Source organism: Uloborus diversus, chromosome 3 (assembly GCF_026930045.1).
Source record: "Uloborus diversus isolate 005 chromosome 3, Udiv.v.3.1, whole genome shotgun sequence".
In the NCBI taxonomy this organism is placed as follows: Eukaryota; Metazoa; Arthropoda; class Arachnida; order Araneae; family Uloboridae; genus Uloborus; species Uloborus diversus.
The window spans coordinates 122,438,097-122,458,095 of NC_072733.1; the positions used below are offsets into that span (position 1 = coordinate 122,438,097).

Sequence of the window (19,999 nt, forward strand, 5' to 3'; positions counted from 1 at the left end):
CTAATTTTGCTAAATTGAAAATTATTGCTGATAATTATGTATTACTTTACAGTTTATTATGGGATTAGCTTTATTTTAATTACCTGCTATTACAACTAAAACTACATTATTGGTTCAAAGGTAATGGATGCATAATACTTTTAATACTTTAAATTACTCTTCAACATGTATTATCTCCAATTTGTTGCTTTGTGAAAAGAAATTCAGCTGCACAGAAAACTACAGTGATAAAGATTCAAACTATATGGGCGGTATTGTCATATCACTATAAAGCTAAAAACAATATAAAACCGAAGTATAGATCAAAGGTACTTTACTAGAAATATTTTGCTCAAACAAGCAAGCAAAGAAAAAAGTGCCTGGTCATTTTTATACTTTGCTCTCGCCTATTTTTCAAAATTGTAATATTTTTGCATAATCTTCGGGATGTCTTAATTAGAAATTTGGCTATTCTCCTGTTTCATTATTCAGAAAATTATGTATAGAAGCTTACATTTATGTTGTAAACTTTAATTTCAGAAATTAATATTTTAATTAATTAAATTAAGCTTTATTATTTATCTAGTTTGTTGAATTTTTTTCATTGAAAAATAATGTAAAATGACTTTATCATATTTTGAACAAAATCTACAACATACTCTTTGAACAAATAAAAGAAAGTCTAGAAACTATCTTCTTATTTGGGGTGTAAACCCATTTATAAATTATCTAGCTTCAATTTTTTTTAACAGAATTAAATCAATTAAATTGTTATCATATAATGCCAATTTCAATTCTTTATTTTAGTCAATTGTTCATATCCATAAAGGTGGTAGTCGATGCAAGAATATAAATAAAATTAATTGAATTTGAAGAGATTTTATTTTTTACTCACTTGCAAAAGATAAATTTTCCAATGAAATGAAATTGTTGCTGCTGTTGTTAATATTATCTGTATGTATAAATGCCTATGAAAAATAAAGTTAATTCTACTTTCTCTTACTATAAATCCATTCTTTTTGTATTTTACTGAGTGATACTACACAAATCTCTTAATCTTCTTCCAATGCTAAGCTTAGCTTTTTGTTGAGATTCTTTATGTTTTACAGCGTGCATTCTATAGGTTCTTATTTAAGAACTTCAGGAAAATACCAGAGTGAGTAAATCTCAAGTTTACCAAGCATCGAATCAATTTTTCATAATTTTGTTTCCAGCATCTGAAAGTGGTTATCTCATTACAGGAAATGGCCGTTTTTCACAAACTAATTTTCATATTCTTAAAATTTTTATGAAGTTGATGAAAATTTGAAACTTTCACCATTTGTTGTCTTTCATGAAAGAAACCTGCATTTTGAAAAATGACCACAAAGTAATAAGATACCTGCTTTCAGGTGATAAAAATATACTTTGGCTAAATATATTTAGCAATGAGGAATCAATCTAATTGTGAACTTTCTTGTGGAATTTTTAGGCGTATTTGTGATTCGAAAATTTTGGGTTGCTGTTTCCGACAATTTTGAGCTGACAACATACTAAAACTAAAAAATTAAAAGTTTTTTTCAAATAAGTTTTATAATGATTTCAATGATTTTTGTATGCATATTTGGAGTTTTTGCTGTAACAGAAACAAAAAAAAAAGGGGCGGGGGGGGGGGGGGTTCTTCAAACAACGAAATAAATTATTCATGGGACAAACAAAAATAACGAGCGTTTCTTCAAATAACGAAAAGTTGACTTCCATGTAACAAAAACGACCATAACGGACGTTTCTTTAAATAACAGACAATTTTCCTTCTATAACGAAAAAAAAATAAGAAGGACGTTCCTTCATTTGACAGGAGAACATAGAAACGGAAATCCGTTAAATATCGTGAAAGGTCCGGCAGCAATGCAGCCAAGAGAATTTCCGTCAATTGAAGGAAGAATTTTTTAAAGTGTACAGTGGCAGCTTTTGCTATGAACAATCTTTAAATAGATATTTTAGCCTACATATTACTCACCAATATTGATCACTTCCGTTTGTTTTGATGTCTTTAATCTACATTTCTACCATCTTGTCGGATCGGGGTTATGAACCCACATCTAAGGGGGTAATGCCGCCATGGTGGCGACATTAACTCTGGAAGCATATATCCACTATATAGGTCAAAAGCAACTTTTTCAAAGGAACGAAAATACGCTCTCGTAAAATGTGCTTAGTAAAAGGACTTAGTTAACAGAAGTTAGTCTTAAAAGAAGAAACTGGTGAAGAAAATAATATTGTAAATGCGAGCAATACGTCTGAAGGTGAGTTTCTGGATGTAGCACCTTGCTCATTAAAGCCCGTTCAGAAAGTGCTTCAAAAAACATTTCTTCAATCTCAAGAAAAGTTTTCACCAATTCCAAAATTGGCAGCACAAAGAGTAGAGGACATTCTTAAAGTAAAGGCCTCTCGTCAATTCTAATGGGAACCCCAATGAATGCAGTTTTGGAAGAAAGAGTAGCTAAAAGAAAGGAAAAGACATTGGAAAAGAAACAAGACGAAAGAAAATCTGCAGCAAAGGTTTTGGGAATGTATATCAAAACTGAATCCAAATGCACAGAAAGAGAAAGCAGTGACAACACGGCAAAAGAAAATGAAAAGAATCTGTTAAGAAAAGGTGCAAGCGGTTTTTTAGTTTGGAACACTCTTCAGACGAGGAGGACATTGACGTCAAAATTTTCGTGGCGACGACGAAATTGATGACCTTTTTGATCGAAGCGATCCAAACTTTGTGCTATATGCATTAAATATGGAACGAACGAACTGTGATACAGATGCACTTGCTGTGGCAAGTGGGTGCATTCTGAGTAGCGATGCTGAAACAGCTGTAAACTACATTTGTGATTTTTATAAATTATACGAAAGCAGATGAATTCAAAATACTGTTTTTTCACTCGTATAAACTAAAAATATCATTTCTTTTGTTTTTCAATTCTTATATTGTAATGCTAATTGCATATAGGATTTTCAATAAATTTTCCTTCTTAGTCTTTTAGTCACATTGCTTAGTTGCGGGATTATCCCAGGTCCGTGGCGGGATTACTTCAGCTCCCTTGGTAATACCGCCACAGTGCAGCGGTTGACAAATGGATGGTTGATGACTATTTCTTTTGTAGATTTATTAATAACAAATTTTGTATACATTCTTCAGATGGAGTACAATAATCCAAAATATTGATCTAGCTCATAAATTATTTTTGATGTGTTCAAAATTAAAGATAGCGGCATTCCCCCGGTCTACCCTTATACCATAATAGCTTTTTCACATTATTAAAAGGAGGCCAAGTAGACTGGATAAAAATCTTACAAAATACCATATAACCATCGCCATATAACCATTTTTCATTGAAATACATTTGCCAAATGTAGTTTTAAAAAACAAACAGCTTTCAATTTTTATTAACTATATTTACAAAACATATTGTTTTACCAAAAGCAAATGTTTTATTTAAAGTTTTATATCTCTTCTACATCTAAAAAAACAGGACAGTTTTTGTTTCGTTTTATAAAGCAATGTAACAGCTTCTTAATCTATCGTTTTCAAATTTTTATCACCTAAAAAACATCCCGTTTTTAGATAGTGAAAAAACTCATTTTAATTTTTTCCTAAGTTTAAGCAATTTTTTCGCCATGAAGAACTACTTTTTTTTTTTTTTTTGTGCTTCTAGCAAAAAAAAAAAAAAAAAGCTTTATCTCAGAAATCAAAATTTTCCAAGAAAAAAAATATAGCAGTTTAGGGGTGCAGAATATTAATACATATTACCTACCAAATTTAATCAAAATCAAAAATGATGCGGCAAGGCCCATTTACTGACTTAATATGCAAGAATTAAGGACGAGACGGTTTTTTCAAGATAACTTTGTACAAAAGCTTTATAAATCAACACATTTAATACCGTAAGATCCCCAATACGTAAGGACATGTGTAATGTATATATAAGCAACACTTACTAAAAGAGAAATCAGAGGGATAAAAAGAAGCTTTATTGAAAAAGTAGCATGGAGCGCAATGCGACTGAAGGCCGAAACATCCCTGTGATGGGTGTCCAGCAAGAAACATCCGGTCTTTAGTAGGGGATATGATCTCCCCTGACTGCTAGGCAGGTTTCACAGCGTCTGCCCATGCTGAGAATGAGGGTGTCAATGAGTTGTTGAGGCATTGCTGCCCATTCGTCTTGCAGCGCCAATCGAAGCTCCCGAATCGTTACTGGTGGTATGGTACGAGCTGCCAAGCGTCTGCCTAGAAAATCCCATGCATGCTCGATGGGATTGAGATCCGGAGATCGTGCCGGCCAATCCATACGTTCAATATCCTCACTCTCTAAGAGCTGTTCGGCAGCTACTGTGCGATGACATGGTGCATTGTCGTCCATGAAAAGGAACTGCGGACCCAATGCGCCTCTAAAAAGACGCACATATGGAAGAAGAATCTCGTTACAATAACGGGTCCCATTGACTGAACGTGCGTCGAAGATGTGAAGATCTGTACGACTACCAAGCATGATTCCTCCCCAAACGAGAACACCGCGACCTCCATACCTGTCCCTTTCAATGACTTTCGAGGGATGATTGCGGCTTCTCCGCTCTCTCCAGATGAGTATGCGATGAGAATCGCCACTCAGACTGAATCTGCTCTCATCTGTAAAGAGTACTCGTCCCCATTCATTGTCTCTCCAATTCCGGTGTTCCCAGCACCCACAGAGAACGCTTTCTCCGATGGGCAGGCGTTAGAGGTACACACCGTATAGGGCGTCGTGCAAACAGACCACTACCGTGCAGTCTTCTGTCCACGGTAAAACGCGATATCGGTCGTCCAGTCGGCTGTGTCGTGTGTCTAGCGACTTCTCCCGCTGTCTGCTGCCTGTTTCTTCTGGCCTGTAAGACAATATACCGGTCATCTGCGGGTGTGGTTCCTCGTGGTCGACCACTACTGAACCCCCGGATAGCTGTTCCTGTAGTTTGAAATTGTCTCCAAAGTCGTGAAACGATGCTGTGAGCAATTCCGAACTCTGCAGCCACACTTGTCACACTGCGGCCTTGCTCCAACTTCCCAATGATTCGACCTCGGGTAAAAGCATCCAGATGTCGTCTAACAGATTGATTATTCGCCATTTCTCGTTGAGGCAGCAACTCGGTGTGATTTTAACTGCTATACGGCGTGCAATCTCTTTGCCAGAAATACTGATCTTACACCGACAACATGCTTTATACTACTCACACACTCCCCCATTACGTCTGCCTGCATATCTGCGCATGTGCTACCGTACATCACCTTACTTAATCTCCTGATTGGTCTTTCTGTCCGCTCTGCCTCTTCGTTCAGCTGATATGCTAATTTTTCGACTTCGTCCTTAATTTTTGCACACCAGTGTATATATATATATATATACGCAAAATTTTAATTAAGTCTGCTATTCAAACGTTGATTTCAAACGTTGGAACTACCGTATTTATTATTGTCATTATAATTTTGAAAAATGATTAATAGCAGCATAATCCTAGTAATTGATTGTTTATCAAATACAAACATTGATTTTGAAACGACATTAAGTACAACAAGGTTCAAAGAACACAACATTGCTATTTCTTTCTTTTTTTACAAAAACCGTCATCTCGGAAACAACTTGATATTTTCGTCCCTACATATTATCTCTCTTTATTCTCCTGCAATAAAATTCAGCAATATCAAGCTGTTTAGACTCGACGAAATCAAATATTGCTGGAAAGATAAAGCGTACTCTAAAAGAGAATATTTCCAATATATTTTCTGCTTACCATATCTATTAGCTATGAAATCAACCGCTTCTATGAAAACTTCTTCAAGAATTTCATTATCGTCTTGGGATACTAGCTCTTGTAAAGAGGAAATTTCTTCTGGCGGTTCCTTTTTTAGTTTGATATTGTGCCTAGGGAATAAAATGAGAACATCATTCATCCAAAACAGGTTTCCACTTCAGTAAGCTTTAATATTTTAAACAATATTTACAAAAGGAAAAAAAAAAACATCATTTCGTACTCAAACAAAATGCTTTACATATTTTAAAAATATTTCGTACATACATTTTTATTGATACCTAAAGCTTGTGCTCCGGAAAAATGAAACAAATGTGTAAAAATAAATTTTTACTCTATCAGGTATATCTGTTTGCTTTTTTTTTTTTGCATTTTTATAATGCTTGAAGTAGAAAAAGATGATTTAAAAGATAGTTCAGTACTTACACTGAAAATTGAATCTAATTTAGAAACCTTTACTATAATAATATATTAATCACAAATATACAAACTGCTATAATATTCTACTTTCTAAATCATCTGACGTATTGTTATAGCAATGCTGAGTTTACACTTTTGATCATTTTAAGAAGATAAATACAAGTAAAAAAAAATTAATACATGAAATAACGCAAATAAATAATTCAGTATAGAAATAAAAATAAAAAGACATAAATCTGAAAAATAGTGCTTTGTTTTATAAGCATATGTTTACTGTGAAGAAAATATACATTAAGTATTTTAATAATATTTGCTTGAATAATTGAACACGTTGGCTAGCTAATTAGTAAATAAATTAATAAATTAGCGGAATTAAATATTTTTTCTTTAAGGGATGTTAGGGCTTGTAGGAAATAGGAGCGTATTGAACTAGTCCGAGTTATTTAAATATTATTTTTTTATTTTTAGTTATGGCCAACATATCAGGTCTGGTGGGGGAAAGTGGTCAATGGGGCAAAGTGGTCATAAATCAAATAAAGAGCTATATATTTGTAATAAATGAAAGAATGGGGTAATTTTTTTTTAATTTAGATTTTAACTATTAAAAACGATATTCCGAATTTAAAATTTAGAAATTGACAGCATTTTATTTCGTTAAAAAAATTGTTTAGCTTGCATATAAAATATTTTAAAATCTGAACACCTCTTTTAACATGTTTGTAATACTTTTTTTATTTAAGTTTTTCCAAATTGGTTGTGCAGGCAGCTTCTCGGATGTCTCTAGAACACGTCTGAATAAACGGCTAAGCTGTATTCCTTTTATCTCATCAAAAACAACCCTCTTGTAAAAATTTCCACGGCAAGAAAACCTTTTAACTTTTCCGCACAAAAAAGAAAACCTGCATCCTAATCTCAAAAACCCTCAGCCTTAAAAAGTTATAATATCTAGTTTGTCCACCGAGTATCTACCAAAATATCATCCTCCCTCTTCTCTTTCATCACAGCTACTTCCATTAGAACCTCTTAACACCTTCAACTCCTCAGAAATGTGGGCGGGAAGCTTTTTGCTCACCAAGCAACCACTTCACTTTGAAAAGCTTCCCGCCAAACAAGATAAACAATTTAAAAGATCTATCCATATTTCTGAGAAGTTGAAGGTGGGATGAGGTTCTAATGGAAGTAGCTGTGATGAAAGAGAAGAGGGAGGATGATAGTTTGGCAGATACTTGGCGGACAAACTAGATATCATAACTTTTTAAGACTGAGAGTTTTTGGGTTTAGAATGCAGGTTTTCTTTTTATGCGGAAAAGTTAAAGGTTTTCTTGTTGGGAAAATTTTTACATGGCGGGTTGTTTTTGATGAGATATCACATCTTTTTGCATTGATATTATTACTTTGTCTATATTTTTAGAAATCAGAACTTCAAGTCAGAAAACTTTCAACTGAAACAACGCTGTTTTGTGTTTTTAAGGAACAATAGTGGTTAGCCTAATTTTACGTCAAGTTATTTTCTGACCATTAAGATTCTATGTTCGTTTTGCGAGAATTGGGCGGTATAAATTTTATTGCAATCCTTGTATATTCTCTGTTGCAAGGAAAACTTCTTGGATAATAAAATAATATTTATTTTAAATTATATTGTTTTCGAGTATTTTACAACTTCGCAATAAATTCTATTACAGTTTCTTTATTTGACAGATTATTCAATATTTTCATGAAGGTTTCTTTAAATGTTTTACAGCTTGAGGGCTATTTTAATCTAGCTTTTCACTTTTTCTTTAATTACATTTTTTCTTAAATCGTGGATTATTTTACGTTTTATGGGATAATTTTAATTGTTCGGTGGTTTATCTTTTTCTTGATAGAAGTCTTTGTCTTGTTTAATACCTAGTTTTGTTTAAAAGTTCATTAAAAAAAACAAAATAACGCATGTTATCAACAAGCAAAAAAAAAAAAAAACTAAGACATTAAATATTTTAAATGTGAATGTGTCAGAAGATCTGTACAACTACTCGACGTCAAATCGCGAATATCCCAAATTTGCCATAGCGAATGCGCATGATGCGCGCGGACTAAGTTCATAAGTCTTGCTGAAATTAATTGCAAAATTTTTTTCAGCTAACAAATTACAGCAAAGCACGGATATCCACACACGTATTTCATATATTTTCAATTCATTATGTGTTGTTTTTGAAAAATCCATTAATTTAGAAAATAAGCAAAACAATAAAAAAAGGTGCTATTTTTCGCTTTCAATTAAAAAGTTATATGTGCCGTATTCATATGCGTACAGTTTCATATAATTTGTCACGCGAAATATTGTAATGGTTTAACCCCAGTTTCGCGCCGACATTTAAAATTTTTTCCCCCATTAAATATATCAAAACTGAAAAACAGGGGAAAGGACATTTCGTATCGGCAAAACTTGGGTGGGGGGAGGGGAGGACAGCACGATAATCTCATTCAATAATTTGTTTCTCTGCGTAAGTATAAACAAACAACATGGAATCTGAAAACAGAAAACCCAATGAGCTAACAAACAACATGGAATCTTCAAACAGAAAGCCCAATGAGCCAAGTCCACGCGCATGCACAAATTTTTGATATCCGCGATTTAACATCTAGTTTCAACTGTTGGATATGTTTTAGTCTTGATTGAATTTCATTTCCTAAGACAACTTTGAAATAACTGTTAGATCTGTTCTAAACTGGCAATTGCAGTCCGAGATAAACAAACAGTATGAGCTAAGAGTAAGTACATAAGAAATTAGGGATTTTCAATTTTTAATTAGTCCGGCTTATGATATCCCTGGGGGTTGAATTTTTGTATATGTACTCAATGGCCCCCCAAGAATATGTATACAAAAAATCATTACCATAGTCCCCCGGGGGTTTGTGATAGAACCCCGGGAAACTACAATTTGGGAGGTAAAAACGAGGGGGAAGAGGAGGGGGTCGAAATGGCACAAAAGGCACATCAGTAGGGCACAGGGAATGTGTGTGCGAAATTTCAGCTTGATTCCTTTTTTCGCCTGGGTTGTAACCCTGTCAAAGAAAGCGAAAACGTTTTGAACAGCGATTTTCTAACTTAAATTCCTCCTCCCCCTGATGGTCCATGGTATTGTATTTTGGTTTACGTCGTCAGGGGCCACTAGAGATTGAGTATACCAAAAATCAACTCCGGGGGTCTTCATGGGGCTGAGATACAGAGGGGAGAACAACCCAGAAAACCGCAACTTGTTTTGTTGTGTAAACTTGTTCTTGGTCGCTTTTATTTTATTTCGTCTTTGGCGGTGAATTTGCTTTTGTTGGCTGCTGACGTTTGTTTTCCTTGGCGGCCGGGACGCTCCCGCGTCCCGTGATATAGTATTTTAGATATCTTAAGTAAGATGGGGTAAAGTGGTTATAGATTAGGTTTAACAGATATTCTTCATCTAAATTCATTTAATCTTCACTTAAAAGGCAGGTATCAGTTAAATATTAAATATAGGGTTGGTTACGGGAATAAGGTCTCTGGGGTTAGCGGGTCACCCCCCTAAAACTGAAATACGAATTAAGTTTACAAGCTTTTTTGCATTTGCGAGTTTAAGCAACATTTTTCAAAGAAGTGTTTCCAGGCTAGCCTTTTTTTTAATGATAATTAATTTTTCACGTGTAGTTTAACTTACTACTCACGTGTAGTTAACTTCATACAGCAACAAGAACTTTTGTATAAAATATTATTAATAGGTGTTAAAATAGAGGCGTCTCACGTACCCCGCAAAGGTTTGCTGTAAGGGGTAAGTGGGTCCCCTATTATAATGGGGATTTCAAAATCAAAAGCAACTATGCTTAATATTTGTATTGCTGAAATACAAGACAACTATGATGACTTAGTAGAAGTTGATAGTTCAGCTACAAAAACTGCAAAAGCTGGTGATTATGTATTTTTGTGAAACATATATGAAAGAAAATCATTAAGATTTAGGTAGGTCTAATGTTTAAAGTTGGTGTTGCAAATTGAAAAATACTGTTGAGCAAGAACGAATAGAAATGGTGACACTTTATTGGTATGGTGCATATGATATTGAAATAATTACTAAGGATGAAGTCCAGTATGATATTAGTTCTTCCTTAGCACACTTTAAACAGACGCATCCATTTAGTGTTTACAATTTCTTTTTCAGCTTATAGTTTTAATGAATTTACCAAAATCATAATATAGCTCGTAAATAGGTGCGTTTGCAAAAAAATAATTATATGCTTGATTGAAATTTAAATAAAGGGGGGGGGGGAGGCTGACCCTCTTACCTTTTATTATAGGGTAAGTGAGACACCCATCTGATTTTAGTAAAAATACAATCGTTAAGAGTATTTAAAAAAATATTTTAGAAAAATATGATGAACTATAGTTATTTTTTAATGTCCAAGATAAAATAAGTCTATAAGTTTAATGTTTTTTGTTTCAAAACTTTTGTATTATATTTCAAAAACGAACTGTTCTCAAAAGGGGTCCCACTTATTCCACCAACCTCAATTTTAAATATCGAAATAACTATGGTCTTGCTTTCTTTTTTTTTTTTTTTCATAAATTTAATGCAACTTCTGAGCTTTCTTATTATTTAGGGGTTCCACTGCCTACTCGTTTTGATCGCAACCCCGTTCGCTACCTACAGTGATTCAACGCCGTCTGCAGCGGGTGACAATCTTTTAACCCCTGGATGTCTTCATAACATCCTGGGCTCCAGGAACTTTATCTTCGGCCCCTTAAGCAAAACTATAATGTAGATATAAACTTACCCTGACGTTCTGCATGAAATTTTCAAATAAATTGTTCTAATTGCAGTTCTCCTGATTCTATAGGGAGTCCTACTCGTACATTTTCGCCTTTAAAACACTAAACTGAGATATCTTGTTAATACAATCATACCAGAGATTGGTTGATATTCTTGTTCCAAAAAGAAACTTATTAGTATGAAATTTCAGGATGACGAAATGCTCTAAATCAATCAAAGTTGTTTTATTTTAATGTTTTATGATTTCAATATCCATAATTAAATGATTAAGCATCAGAAAGCCCATATAGGGGTGATCCGCCTGTAATTGAACATTTAGTGGAAGATTTTACTACTTCTATTCAGTCTCAGAAGAAAAAAACAAAATGTGTAAAAGTCAATAAAACTATCAGTATTAAAAATTATTAATTCTTTTTTATCTCGTGCTACCTACTTTTCAAGTTATTTTCCATAGTAAAAAAAAATCATAATAATAAATGTAGAGGTTGAAATTTATTTTAATTCTTTTAATTGCTAACTTCAAAGATCATGCGCCACGTTATTGCATATATATATATATATATATATATATATATATATATATATATATATATATATATATATATATATATATAATTTAATAATCGCAAAATTGATATCGATATTTTTATGAGTAACGTACTTCAGAGCTAAAGCGAGCTCCCCGCAACTAATACGAGATTTTTCGAAGCCAAGCGCAAGTATCGGCTTCGTTATTGGCTACTAAATATTGGCTCCGTGATTTGACATTCATCCCTTTAGAACCACTGGAGGCGAAAGTTCCCCACTGACCGCATCAGTTTGAACCTTGTTTTGTTGGCGTGTATGAATAACAGCTCGGTCTTCTCCATTTATTTTATTTTTCTTTATAATTATACGGATAATTTAATACATTAGCATCTAGGCGCGCTTCTTCTTCTATAGCTGGGGAAGGAGAGACGAGAAAGTTAAAGAAAGATTTTGTGCATAATACGACTATTTTATGCTGAACAACAGTTTTTTTTTAAATCTTTAAACTACAATAAAAGTTTAGTTTTTTTTTTTTTTTGCTTCGTTTTACAAAAAAGGAAGTATTGTTTTCGCGAAAAAATTTTCACTAAAAAATAGACCTTAATTTCCATTTTACTCACTCCCGAATAAATATTGAGTTTTTTTTTTTTTTTTTTTTCGACTCGACCATACGTGGACGCCTAAGAACGTATAGACACGCGAAATATTCATAATAACGATTCCCGAGTTAATTACAACGAATTTTTTCGTGACGTCTGTATGTACGTATGTATGTCGCATAACTCAAGAACGGTAAGTCCTAGAAAGTTGAAATTTGGTAGGTGGACTCCTAGTGAGGTCTAGTTGTGCACCTCTCCTTGTGTTTGCATTCGGGTGTTTCTAAAGGGGTCTTTTGTCCCTTTTTGGGGGATACCATTGTTAATTTCAATGTAAACTCAAGTGGTGTTATAATTTGGCGGACACTTGGCGATATATCACTATTCTTCTGGCTGCCAAGTTTTGTCGCCAAATTGGCGACAAATTTGGCGATTTTTTTAAAAATCGTTTCAATTTGGCTAATGTTAGTGATACTTAGGGAGTAAACTATTGAATCGCATTAAATTGCCAGTATCGGTGAAATGACATTAAATTGGAGTAAAAGGAAGTCATGTGATGCACACATCAGCTCTTTTTTTTTGGTCACAGACTAACAAATAATGAAAATATGGTTTATGACAGTTTGAGGAATATTAAACTGTCTTCCGCGAGGAAGCTTTGAGCGCATTACTCACGTTAAGTCAGGACTCCCCATGTTTATCCTTTTATATTATTTCTGTAGACTGTTTTTGATTTCTACGCGAGATCTTCCTCAATTCTTGATCGATTTCTTTGATTTAACCTTATTTTAAAGCTAATAGTGCAGGCTACTGACGAAAAATAGACCCACGGCCTAAAAATTGCTTTTTTCTGTCAAAAAAAAACGGTTTTAAAGAACCAGAATGAAGTTTTTGGTTAAATTTATAACTTTAATTTGCAGTGAGACCGACGGAGCTGAATAGCTTGATTGGCACAGCGTTCGACTGGCAACCAGGAGAATGAGTGTTCGGGCCTACGTCCAAACAATCTGCATCAAAAAATTAGATAAATATCGCGCATTACACGAACACTTAATATCAAAGAATAACAAATATGAGGGAGTAGAATAAATGATGGAAACGGTCCTTGCTGTTATGAAAACTTGATGCAACATTAAGCTAAATTGATTCTTAATTGTATGGCTTTTTTTTATACAAGCTTTGGCTCCGGTAAGAAAATTAAAGCATAATGTAAGCGAATATATAAGTATCAGGTTTAAGATTTCAGACTACAATGGAAATTGTTTTTTGTTCAGAAAAAAAAAATAAAATGTATATAGAAATATAGATTCTTCTAATGAATTTTTGACTCTTTGCACAAGTAAAAAAATTACTACCTCAATTTGAAGGGTAAACTACATTTTTTTTCTTCTTTTTGTAAAAAGCAAATAGCCTATCACATTTTTACTACATTCCAAAAGCTATGCTTAAAAAAAAACTTAGTTCAAATATTTTTGCATTTTAACCGTGCTGTTAAATGATGAACACGTGCTGCCATCTAAATCATAACGGTTCAAGCAGCCTGCGATAACAAATTGTAAAAAATTTCAAAAATAAAAACACTTCTCTTCAGTATCTTATCTTATATATTATTCGCCGCTCATTTTAAAATTTATCAGGTCAGCTAATGACGAAAAGTAGACTTAGGTCGAAAAATCAAGTTTTCGGAAACGCCCCTTGCTGTTGTAAAACCTTGATGCAGCCTGAAGCTCTTATGCAGATTTTTTATTTTTTTAAGCAAAGTTCTAATATAATTTTGCAGTTTTTTGCGTCGCTTTCGCCAAGAAAAAAAAAATTAACCTGTGTGTGTGTGTGTGTATGTTTTTAAATAAAGCTTAAAAGCACTGAACTTAGTTGTTCGGTTAAATTGATAAGTTTTTTTCGGTAGAGTTTTCGGCTATAAACTAACTGAATTTCGGGCAAGCTCGGGCTGTCCGACATAATAGCAAATTTAGATTAATATTACGCATTGCATGTACTCATAACATCAACAGATAACACACGTAATAAAATAAATGCAATGGGGTTAATCGAAGGGTGTTCTTCCTTTTTTTTAAAGCTTTGACACCGTCCATACCACTAAGCATATTGTAAGCATAAAAATGTATTAGATTTACCTCAAGGGAATCCTTTTTGTGCGGAAAAACATTTTCATTGTATGTTGAAATGTAGATTTTTCTAATAGCAGTGTTCGACATTTTGAACAAATGAAAAAATAATACGCTAAATTGAAACTACGAGTTTCACCCAGTAAACATTTAATTTTTGATTCGAATACGATATAAAACATTGAAATTATTATCAGATTCATTAGTAAGAAATCATTTTCTACTCCTCTGCTTTCGGCTGAAAAAAAAAAAAAAAAAAAAAAAACATTTGTCTAAGTTCGAAAAATTACACTTAAAAAACGGACTCAGTTCAACTGGTTTTGGTTTTGAATTTTAAGTGTTCGATTAAAAGCGAAACATGTGCGGGCATTTAAGCTGGAACGGTTAAAGCAGCCTGCTGCGGAAAATAGTTCAATATTCAAAAATAAAAACACTTATTTTCAATCTAATTTATTACTTCTCTAGAATATTTGTTTCAATTGCTACGTGAGATCTTCCTCATTCTTTAACCAAATGCCATGCTTTACGAATAATTTTAAATCGTACCATGTTGGCTAATGACAAAACATAGACGAATGATATTATTATTATTATTTTATTTTTTTTTGGCAAAAAGCTTTTTTGCTGTTTTTTCTACGCATTCCTTCAATGAATAGCGTTCGAAAAGGAAGGCGCAATTGCTAGGTTTGTTGGAGTGTCGTGCTGTTAATCAGAATGGCGCCAGTTCGAATCCGTGCCAATAATGTTTCTTTTTTTCCCGTCAGATGCTCACATGGGCAGGACTGTATTTGCCACACCCTGTTTTTTCTTATGCACAATTACTGCTTTTTCACGAGTCACTCAGCCACACTTTTAATGATATTTATGTTTGCATTGAAAATATGTACAATCAAAAGGTGAGCGATGATCAAATTATCACAACGTTGTATTTTACGAGGTTTTGTTACTGATGTCTTCAAATTTCATTCTTCTCTTCTGCGCTTACGTTTTTCCGTTTACTTTTTTTGGTTCTTCTTTATAATGTTCTTTCTGAAATTTTTAAAGAGCGAAATGCCTTATGAAACGATTTGAAGCACAGTGCGGAGTTCCGCACGGGTCGACTAGTATGAGTATTCGCTAGTTTTAGACCTTACAACAGCATTAACTTATGCAGTGTAATATTTACACATTTATTTGTAATTTATTGCAAATATTGCTTAATGTGCACGCATAATAACTTATTTACACGTTAACTGATGTTTCTATAGAAGACGCCTATATTCCAGGCGTTCTTGAATTAATTTAATAACGCAATTGCACATGGCAGATATAAATAATTTAGTATCAATATTAATAAGACTTACCTTGATGAATGTATCCATGGCAAGTTATCTAAAGGTTTCCATTGATAAATCAAATCTGTTATTCTGTAATAGATTTCCTAGACTATTTATTCGTTCGTTCTCTTCTAAAATTAAGACTCTATTCAGAATTCCCTTTGCTGATAACGAGCGCAAGTTTAATTGTCTACGGAACTGGGTCAGCAGTAAATTGAGCAGAAAGTGAATATTTCTAAAGCGAGAAAGCCGCAGATGGGGGTCTTGAAACTCGAGATATTAACAACTTGCGTTATGTAGCAGCAGACAATATGCTTTTAATCCAATTACTACCTTGTTGTATGGTACATATTAAAGTAATGTTTGACGCAAAATGATTCATACTTCTTGTTTTGTAATTTGATTATTTATTTTATATATTTAAAAGAGAGATTTACTCTATTGCAATGGTTTGTAAATTTGATTCTAAAGCGTTTTAATTTTACGAAATTGTTTTTGTTTGTTTTAATAGCGTGGATTTTTCATGAAATTTTAATAATTGCAGACATTCATTCAGTAGTAAATTTCTCTAAAATTTAACGTTTTTCAAGTATGAAAGCCTAAGCCGGGGAAAGGAAACAAGAACAGAAAATATACTATTTTGTTTCACAACAATCGTGTAAGGTTTGCTCTAAAATTGTGTTACACCGTATAACGCTTCATGCTTCTTATTGTGTAATCAAATCAATTTACATATTTTAAGCTAGTAGGATTTATGTAGTATGTATTTAAATAATGAGTGCAAAAAATAGCAAAATGTTTTAAGTATTAATATTTTGATTAATCGTAAAAATATTACTCTTCACAAGATTTTTTCAACTTAATATTTTTACTTTTTTTATTTTGCATTTTTTTTTGTTATTTTTATTTACTATCTGTGAACTGGCATTTATGAATGATTTGGAACTATATGAGATAACATTATTCTTTTACACAAACTCAATACTTTAAATATGGGGTTTAAACATTTTAAAAAGTGCAAGTATTTATTATTTCTGCAGCATTAATCATAGAAACTGCATTATGTTTTCTGTAATGATGAAAAACACTTTAGTAAATAGACATGAGTGTAACAAAGTGCTTCTCAAACTCTGAATCTTTCTGAAACGTCACAGAAATTATGGTACTATTAATTTACAAACGGTGGATTGTAAAAGAATAAAATGCTTCTGTCTCAAAAATATTAATCAGTGATTGCAAGTACAGTAAACTCCCTATTATCGGCTGTTGGATTATCTACGGGTCATTTCACATTTTTTTTCCATCACGATTATTATTTTTATTAACTATGATTTTGTTTTTTTTTCGCTTTAAGCTTTTATTAATATTTTTTACATCCATTGTTAGTAGATGCACTAGTAGTTGTAGCAATATTTTTAGCTACAACTTAAATCAGCGTGTGAGCATTATTTATATTGTTTACCAATTGTGTACACTAGTATGGTTTTTTACCTATTATTCGGATTATACACGGTTGTCCCATATCCGTAATTACTGTGCCACCTATTCCGGAGGATAATATAATCGGGAGTTTACTACATGTGTAAACTGCTTGGCTATTATTCTAAGGCATTTATCATTACTGTGCGGATTCCATTCCAGTGCTAATGAACTTACATATCAAGTCATCTGGAAATTAAGTGTTCCCCAGCTCGTTGAAATAAACAAGACACAAACACTGGGAGAGATTTATTGCAAATTTACAACAGCGTACTAGTCGTTCAAATTTTATCAAAGTGTTATAGTAGAAGTATGCGGAATAAGCGTATCACAGATGCTTGGTCGATTTTCTCTGTGGAAAGGTGGTGCCCAGACAGGAGTTATTTCATATTCAAAAACTGGCAGACTATGCTAGAAATATCAGTAGTCATACTCTTACAGCGAAAATTATATAGCAGATGTAGAAATCATTGTATGTTAGCGGACAAATAAGGCTCGCTAGCTCCATTCTTAGGTGGTAAAATTCTATGATACAGACCCACAAAATATTCGCCATATGACAAGTTCACAATTCCGTTAATTCTAACTTTGAAATCTAGCTGAAATATCACTGTATTTTTTCTAATAAATATGTCAAGCTTATTAGGTTTCATTTCGTTTAATGGGTCATGGTAATCTTATTTTTCAGATGACCCTTGTAGTAACGTACTCCTCAGTACTCCAAAATTATCACTAAACACCACTAGCCTACAAATGACAGGGTAGATTTTCGATGTTGTTCTGCAACGTCAACTTCTATCTTATTTTTGTGACATCACAATAGAGTCATTATCCATTGGTTAAGCAGGGAAATAGTCTGCGTGAGTAGTCTTCAAAGGTTGATATGTAAGGAACCATCCTCCGAGATCAAAACCTTTCTAAATGTTTCAATCGAATGCCTCAATCTTAATGATTGCAACAGATCAGTAAATGCTTGTGAAGAATGTCATTCTTCATTGTAAAGGGACTTTTAATCCTGTCTTTGCCTCAATTAAAACGTCACTTAAGTTTCGAAGCTAATTGCTTACGAAAAGATAAGTATTGCAAATCCATTCATCCATCGCTACATGAAAGCTCAAACTAGTTTTAAGGGCGCTCATACTGTCAAGTGCCCCCCCCCCCCCGCCCTTAAAGAATTTCAAGTACGTGTACATCACAAGAGCGGGAAGACCATTGATGAGTTACAGTGATGAAGAGTCACGTAACTACATCCGATGAAGAGCTTCAAAGTAGTAGTTGCTCAAGTATTTTCCGAATTTTGTTAAAGGCATGATCAAGTGTACTCTTATAATAAGTGTAGTTTAGTTTATTTATACACTGTAAAAAACTTCCGGAACTTTGCTGATTATTTTAGTTGAACATTTCGGGATTTTACAGGTTTTCACCAATTTCCACTGAAAAGTAATATTATTTGTCTATAGTTTAATATTAGTGTTATAATATTATAGTTTTCTGAATTACTACAAGTTTCACGAATGTAGCCTTTTTAATCTAGTTACAAATATTTTTAACTACCAGTTGGAAGATTTTCTCAGCATATTTATTTAGTGTATCAGCTTTCACTCAAATACTAAGCTAACAATGATAGCAAATAACTCTCTGGATGCCGCAGCTTTGCGCAAGAATTGCTGACAAGTGAGTTGAAGCTTTCTTGAAGGATCAAGAAAAAGTACAAAGATCTTCCTTAAACCTCCCTAAGTTTTCTCTGAATGTTTCAAAAACATGTTTGGCTTTAACCGGGGAGATCTCTGTATTATTTAGAAATATTCAAGGAAAATTTCAGGCAGGTTGCTGGCTTTTAGCGAAAAATGTTCCTGTTTTTTGAAAGATATGTTACTTACATAAATTGGGCACGGTAGCTGCCCATTATTTTCTCGTAACGTTTCTAAACTGTTTTTACAGTGTAGTTTTCTAATAAAAAATATAATGATCTTGTGTGTATTTCGTAGCATTTTCTCATCAAAATTTTCATGAAGGCCGTTATGCATACAGCTTTCTGAATACTTATTTTTATGATACAAACTTCTAGTGGTATAACACCAAGAAAAAAAGCGCGGAAACTTAATAAACACCTACTTTCAGTTCGCCGGAAGGCAAACAGTAGAGAGCCGAGCAAAAATTATTTTTACCGCCTTATTTGCATATTTTAATGTTCAAAAATGTTTAAGTGTTACCAAACTTGATTAAATAAATTTTTAATCGCATTAATGCCTAACCCAACAACTCTCTATGCGCCACCACAGAAATATTTCAATATTTGGGTCAGGCCATGAAGACAACTCTTTCTTTTTGATCCAGACCCGGAGCAGAAAAACTCCTGATTCAGAATCCTTGCAGGAATTGATTTGTTGGAACGCTTTTTGACCAAGATAGAATACTTACGTATAGTAGGGTAGACCGCGGCACGTTAAAGTGGATTTTTTTCAATGAATTTTCTAAATTTTATATTTTAACTTAGGAAATTTTAGGCATTGCGGTTTCATGAAGTTAATGGAGTCAAAATCTGTACATTCATTTGTTGCTCAGTTTGTGTTTTTAACCGTAAAAAAAAATATTTTTCAGTCCAAGTTGATTGCATAAACTTTCCTCGGACACTGGGCACGTTTACTCATATTTATTTTGACACCTAACACGGCTCTGTTAGTATTTTGTACATTATGTCTTACCATCGCTAAAATAAAGCAAATGTATTACAGACTGAATAGTGTATAAAGTAAAAGCTGAACGGGCATGAAGACAGCATTACATGATTGCAAGCTATAAGATACAAATTTGGAACTCAATTTAAACTTAAATGGTGATTTTTAAAATTAAATAGCCTGAAAATAGTAAAAAAGTTTTGAAATAGTTCGGAGCGAAAAAAGCGTCAGGGCACGTTCAGAAGTAAAGACACTGTAAGATCGTGCGTAAAGGTGCTCCCCCCAGAC

The 19,999-nt window shown here is 33.3% G+C and overlaps 1 long non-coding RNA gene across 1 annotated transcript in view; it reads right to left on the reverse strand.

Moving 5' to 3' along the window:
* Positions 1-5,809: 5,809 nt before the first annotated feature.
* Positions 5,810-19,999, reverse strand: part of LOC129218307 (uncharacterized) — a 65,671-nt gene continuing 51,481 nt past the window's right edge. Inside the window, exon 3 of the long non-coding RNA XR_008580313.1 lies at positions 5,810-5,906. This is a non-coding gene — a long non-coding RNA (uncharacterized LOC129218307). The remainder of the gene's footprint in view (positions 5,907-19,999) is intronic.